Source organism: Vicugna pacos, chromosome 10 (assembly GCF_048564905.1).
Source record: "Vicugna pacos chromosome 10, VicPac4, whole genome shotgun sequence".
Classification (NCBI taxonomy): Eukaryota; Metazoa; Chordata; class Mammalia; order Artiodactyla; family Camelidae; genus Vicugna; species Vicugna pacos.
In genome coordinates this window covers 41,541,079-41,547,795 of record NC_132996.1, presented here as the reverse complement: position 1 = coordinate 41,547,795, position 6,717 = coordinate 41,541,079, and positions in this window count along the sequence as shown.

Genomic DNA, 6,717 nt, shown 5'->3' with positions numbered 1-6,717 from the left:
TTCTCTACACAGCAGAGATTGGTTTACAGCTAAATGGGCTTCTGTTTGTGTGGAATATTTCAATTTAAAATATCTTCACCACCAAACAGTTCCTTGACACCTGGGTCTGGGAGTAGTTGGCTTATACCATCTCCCTTAGAGGTGTCACTTGTTGAATGACTAAGTGCAACACTTGGGGACGATGAAGAGGGGTCTTTGATGTTGACTGCTGAACTCTCACAGTCTTGGCTTAAGACTTTCAAGTTAAGGCAGGAAGACAAAAGTATTAACACTAATGGACATGGTGTGCTTTCCCTCTGCCAGGAGGTTTTCTAAGTACTTCTGTGCATTTCCGTATTCAGTCTTCACAACCACCACATTATTACTGTCATTCCCATTGTAAAGATGAGGAAACTGAGTCATAAAGATCTTTCTCAGGTAATAAGTGGCAGAGCCGTGACTTGGACCTCCACACTCTGGCTCCAGAATGCGTGATCTTCGCCACTACATTATACTGTTCCACACACATTTCTTCTGCCTTAGAATACCCTCTCCATCTCCAGTTCTCCCCTTCCGACCACAGTCACACATGTTTTGGGCCTCAGATTCTGGGTGAAATAGTACTTGCTCAGGGAGACCTTCTCAAGCCCTGGTTGTCAACACTCATAGCATCCTGAATTGTATATCCACAAGACCTGACTGGTTATTTCTTTCCCAGTGGCAGGGCACATCGGATTTCTCTCTGGACTTTCTGTAGCAACTATCACAAGTCTCAGCACATAGTAGATGCTCAAATACTTGTGGTCAAAATGGAATGCTCCAGTGTCCTTAGAAGCCAGCTGTTAATAATACCCGTGTTTGGTGATACGTCATTACACGTAAAATAGGTATAAATTTGACCCAGCTATTGCACACTAGGGGATTTACCCCAAGGAGATAATCAGGCAAGTACAAAATAATGTGGGTGTCAGGATTGATGACAACGGCAAAAAAGTGAAGGACATGCTCAGAAGGTGATCAGTGAGGGACAAGTTAAATAAACTTTATGTTTATCCCATCCAGCCACTGAAAAGGATAATATACAGATTTACAAGTGATGATGTAGAACCTTCTCCTTACTATATTGGTGAATGTTAACAAAAAAAAAAGGAGCAGAAGATTAATAACTCACTATGCTGAGAGCTTACTGTCAGGCATGATGCTAAACCCTTTTACAAACATCAGCTCATTCAATCCTCACAACAGTCCTATGGAATAGGTTTGTTCTATTATGATCCCTGATTTATAAAGAAGTAAACTGAAGAGTAAGTGGTGAAGCCAGATTTCAGCCCATGGTTATCTTCAGAGCCTGCAATCTTTATTTTACTGTCTCTGTGATCCTATGATGTAATACTGCATAAACATTATGACAAGGCTGCCTGATACCCCTGGACATCCATCCATTTCTCCCTTCTTTCCGGCTGTAGGATTTCTTGCTGGGCACATGACTGCCAGAACAAGGACTACATTTTCCAGCGTCCCTTGCAGCTGGATGTTGCCATGTAACTTAGTTCTGGCCAATGGGATATAAGCAGAAATATTATGTACTCCTTTGGCATTTCTCTCAAGCTCTCTTTCTCTCTTTTGTTCCTTCCTTCTTCTGCTTTCTGGGTTGCAAATGCTGTCCTTTGGACCATGAGGTGGAGGCCACAGACAATACAGTGATGAGATAGAACAAGCCTGGATGACTGACACCATGGGGAACCTTGCAAGTCCTGAACCCCCACCCAGACTTACAAGGGAGAAAGAAATGAGCTGCTGTCACCTTTACATCCTCGTCATTCTGGTTGTCTGTCATTTGTAGCCAAACATAAGCTAACACATGCACATGGGTGTGCACGTGCATAGAACAGTTCTTGCAAGCATGTTCATCATTGTCACAGCGGTTGCCTTAGGATGGTGGAATTTGTAATGATTCTTACATTATCTTCATAATTCTCTGGGTACATGGGCCACTTCTTACAAAAGCAATACCTCAAGATAAAAATATAGTGTAATACCCTCTACCTCCTACCCTCCAGTTTCAGTTCAGTGACTGAATTCTCACCTGCCCTCAGCCCATCCGCAGTGCTGACCCAGGATGACAGCTCACTGTGACTCTGGATGACAGCTCTCCGGCGTGCACTTCTTATTTATTTATTTATTTATTTATTTATTTTTATTTTTATTTATTTTTTAACTTTTTTTTATTGAGTTATAGTCATTTTACAATGTTGTGTCAAATTCCAGTGTAGAGCACAATTTTTCAGTTATACATGCACATATATTCATTGTCATTTTTTTTTTTGCTGTGAGCTACCACAAGATCTTGTATGTATTTCCCTGTGCTATGCAGTATAATCCTGTTTATCTGTTCTACATTTTGAAATCCCAGTCTGTCCCTTCCCACCTCCCTTCCCCTTGGCAACCACAAGTTTGTATTCTATGTCTATGAGTCTGTTTCTGTTTGGTATGTATGTATGTATGTATGTATGTATTTATTTATTTATTTATTTTTAGATTCCACATATGAGCAATCTCACATGGTATTTTTCTTTCTCTTTCTTTTCTGGCTTACTTCACTTAGAATGACATTCTCCAGGAACATTCATGTCGCTGCAAATGGCGTTACGTTGTCGGTTTTTATGGCTGAATAGTATTCCATTGTATAAATATACCACATCTTCTTTATCCAGTCATCTGTTGATGGACATTTAGGCTGCTTCCATGTCTTGGCTACTGTAAACAGTGCTATGAACACTGGGCCGGGGTGCACTTCTGACTTGCCTACGTCAAGGCTCAATCTTTCATCTGCAAAAATGCATCCACTGTACACCACCAGGTTAGGTGTGGGTTAGAAGGATTAGCTCCATGTTCTCCTCCTCTCCAGGAGGGAAAGAAAACCAGAAAATCAAGCTACTTAATGCCTCCAGAGAGAAAACAGATGGAAATATACCTGCAGTTCATACATTTATTCAATAAATATTGATGGCGGGCCTATCTGTTCCTAGCTCTGTTCGAGGTATGAGGCTAGAGTAGTAAACAAGAAGTCTTTGCTCTTATGAAACACAGCCTAGAGAAAGGGACAAACACCACCATCAGGGATTTAAAGGCCCCTGGGTTACCCTACCTTGCCGAGCTGGTCAGTTCCACTTCCCAGAAGATCTAAATGTCTCACTGCCTCATTCATTCACTTGACAAACATTTTCTGCATGCCCAGAAGCACCAGGTTGTAAACCGGGAATTTAAAGGCCAGCGGGATAATCTGTTCTCAAGATTCAGCCAGTCTGATGGGAGTGGCAGCACCGTAAATGGCTGCAGAGTCAGGAGTCAGACCTCCCACAAGCCTCTGTCTGAAGATCAAACAGAGCGCCAGACCCTGCCTGCAGGAGGGGTGCCCAGGAGGCTTTGGGGCCACAGGGGCTGAGCTAAGTCCCGAGGATGAATGGGAACTGCCTGGCTATGTCTCAGGCCCAGTGGAAATGATTCTTTCTGAAGTGCAGGCATCAGCAGCAGTGAAATCCCTGGGGGCCCTTAATCTCTCAGGTACACCAGAGGGCTCAGCTAAAGTTGAAAAATGGGATTCAGTTGTCCACGGGATAAACGGATGAGTTGGGTTTCCTAATCCTGAAACGTGGCTGGACCTGAGGGGGATGGAGGGGGTTGGGGAAGAGAGGGGGTGTCTGATCAGCTCCTGGTCCCCAGCCTGGTCCCACAGTGCCAGGCAGAGGCTGGAGGAGTTGTCTTCATGAGGGGCTGTATGAATCCTGGGGACACGAGCATCCTGCTGAAGGGACAAGCAGTGACCCTGTTGGTGGGAGGAGGAGGGCAGTTTGGCACTATCTGTTAAAATGTAAAACCTCTGATACCAGGACTCAGTGGTTCTCTTTCTCAATACGTTTCTTAGAGATGCACCCACACCTGCCTATGGGAAGGTACGTAAAGAATGTTGACTCTTTGTCATCTGTTGACTGTCATCACTAAAAAAAAGCCAAAACAACAACAAAATGGAAGGAGAGGAAGCCACTTAAATGCCAGTCTATAAATAAACCTCATCTGTTCTCTGTGATGCAGGAATATGCAAAAATTAAGAAGAGTGTGGTGGAGATATGTACTGACATGGAAAAATCTGTAACACATACCCATGAGTGAAAAGGGGCAAGCTGTGGACCAGTACAGAGCATGATTCCATCAGAGGAAACAGCAATCAGTTGTTCCCATAGAAACTGGATAGCAGAGAGCCTGGAAACAAAAACGCCGAAGTGACAACATACATTAGTTCCAGGAAAGGGAGAGAAGAATTGGTGTTGGGGAGCCTTATCTTCACTGCTTTGGTTTGTTTAGAAGGGCGACCTAGTCAACACGGTCACAAAGTCACACATTACTCATGGAATCTTAAAGACTGTTTCTTTTTCAAGTATTAAAATATAGTAGAAGTTGGTGGTGGGTAGGCTCCCCTTTTCCAAACCTCCAAGGAGCAAAATTCCTATGCCACAGATCACAGCATCATCCCAAACCAGTCCATTCCCCCAGCACGTCCCACGCCTGGCTCTGCACTGAAACAGCCCTCTGCCTCCCCGACGGTCTCAGAGGCCAGGCACCTAGCATCTCCCTTCAAAGATTCCATGAGAGCTGTTTATGGCACTTTGACATTTGTTCACCCTGAGCTAGCTGCAAGGCGATTCTATGATTACAGTGGTGGTTTTTCTTGGTTTTGTTTAAAAAATTTTTTTTTCGATAAAGAGAAAAGTTGAACATGTAATGTAAACATTCAACCTGGTGTCAAAACATTTCCACCCAAAGACTTTAGAAATTGATTTTTGCAGTGAGCAGCTGGGAAACAAGTGTTAGAAGTTCCTCGTGTTTCGTTCTATTCGTTGGCAAGAGGTGGTGCGGGTGTCCATTTAGAGGAGCAGTTCTCCAAGTGTGGTCCTCAGACCAGCAGCTTCTCCATCACCTGGGAACTAGTTAGATCTGCTCGTGCCCAGGCCCCACTCAGACCCACAAAATCAGAAACTTTGAGGGTGAGGCCTAACCGTTGGAATGCTAACAAGCCCACCACGTGACTCATGTGCACACTCAAGTGTGAGTACCTCTGGTTTTCTTGGAGAAATAGAAATTTCCTCTGGGAAAGCTGTACATCTACAAAGTGCCAGCCTGCACAAAATTCTGTTCACGTTTCTACCCTCCTACAGATCTCAGCTGAATCATCACTTTCTCAGGAAACATGTGCTAGTTCTATGCTTCCATAAACCTCAGAACACAGGCATATTTTACATTTATTTATGTGCTCATTTGATATTTATCAGGGGACAAGATATAGCTCAGTGGTAGAGAACATGCCTAGCATGCAAGAGGTCCTGGGTTCAATCCCCACTACCTCCATGAAAGTAAATAAAGTGATTAATATTTGTCCCCCTTCTCTTACCACCACACACCATAATCTGCTTGAACAGACTACAGGACTAGCACTCAAGACATATTTGTGAATGAATGAATGAATGAATGAACAAACAAATCCTTCATAGAGAGTTTTTTCCTGACTTTTCAACACATTTCCCACAAATCCACAATGACGCTTTCTTTATCAAGATCATCCCTATTTTCCCAGACTTGAGATCCTGGGACCTTTTAAACTTGTCACATTCATTCATCTCCAGGTACCAGCCAGCTGCCATTTCCTGTGGATTCTTCCACCGGAAGGTCTCCTGGGCCTGAGTGGCAACCCCACTGCCCCTGGCCGAGCTCATCAGCACAATCACAGGTAAGGCGAGCAGTCTCTCAGTCAACTCCAACTCCCTCAGATCACTTTATTAATTTCATTTAACGACTGTGTTCACTACAATGATAGACCACAACTATTAGTATCTGATTAGCATTTTAGAGTTTCCAAAGTGGAAACTAGAGTTTCCAAAGTAAAAATCAAATCTATTTACTTTGGTTAAAATATTAGCCTCCATGTATTGGTAGCTAATGTGCCAGGCACTGTAGTGATTCCTTTGAGTCTGAAGGAGATATTTATTATTTATTCTATGTTTTCATGGAGGATAAAGCTAGGGTTGGAAGGGCCTAAGTAATTGGTGCACAATTACTCGGCTCCTTAGTGGAGGGGTAGGATTTGGCCACTGGTTCTGGCTGATTCTGTGACCTACTCTCTGTGCGCTAATGCTCTCCACTTGTCCTTTATCCAGTCCTTCAAACTGCAAGAACTCAAGTATCTGGCACTTCCTTGTTACTCCTCCATGTCACTCCTGCTCAAAGCCATGCAAATGACGATAAGTGGGTATACTGGAGAAGATGAGCTCTGGGCACAGACTTGGGTTCAAATTCAAGCTGTATGATCCACAGCAAATAGTTTATCCTCTCTGAACCTCAGTTTCTTTTTCTGTAAAGTAAGGAAAGTTAAAACTATGACCTCACAGGGTTGCTTTAAGAACCAAATGAGACAGTGCAATTACCAGCGTACTAAGCATAAGCTAACCATTACCATGTCTACATCTTTTTACATCAAATCTGAACTCAATCCACCTTTTAAGGCTGCATGTAATTGGGCTCCTTTTTTCCCCTCTAACTGCATTTCTCTTTATTCTAAAAAGACTCATCTTTTTGTTCTCTGAGTACATACCAATCATTGCCATTGCTCTATTTCCAATTATAAAAAAAGATGGATGCTCTTTGAAAAATAAAATCAAACAATACACAAAACTACAGAGAAAAGAA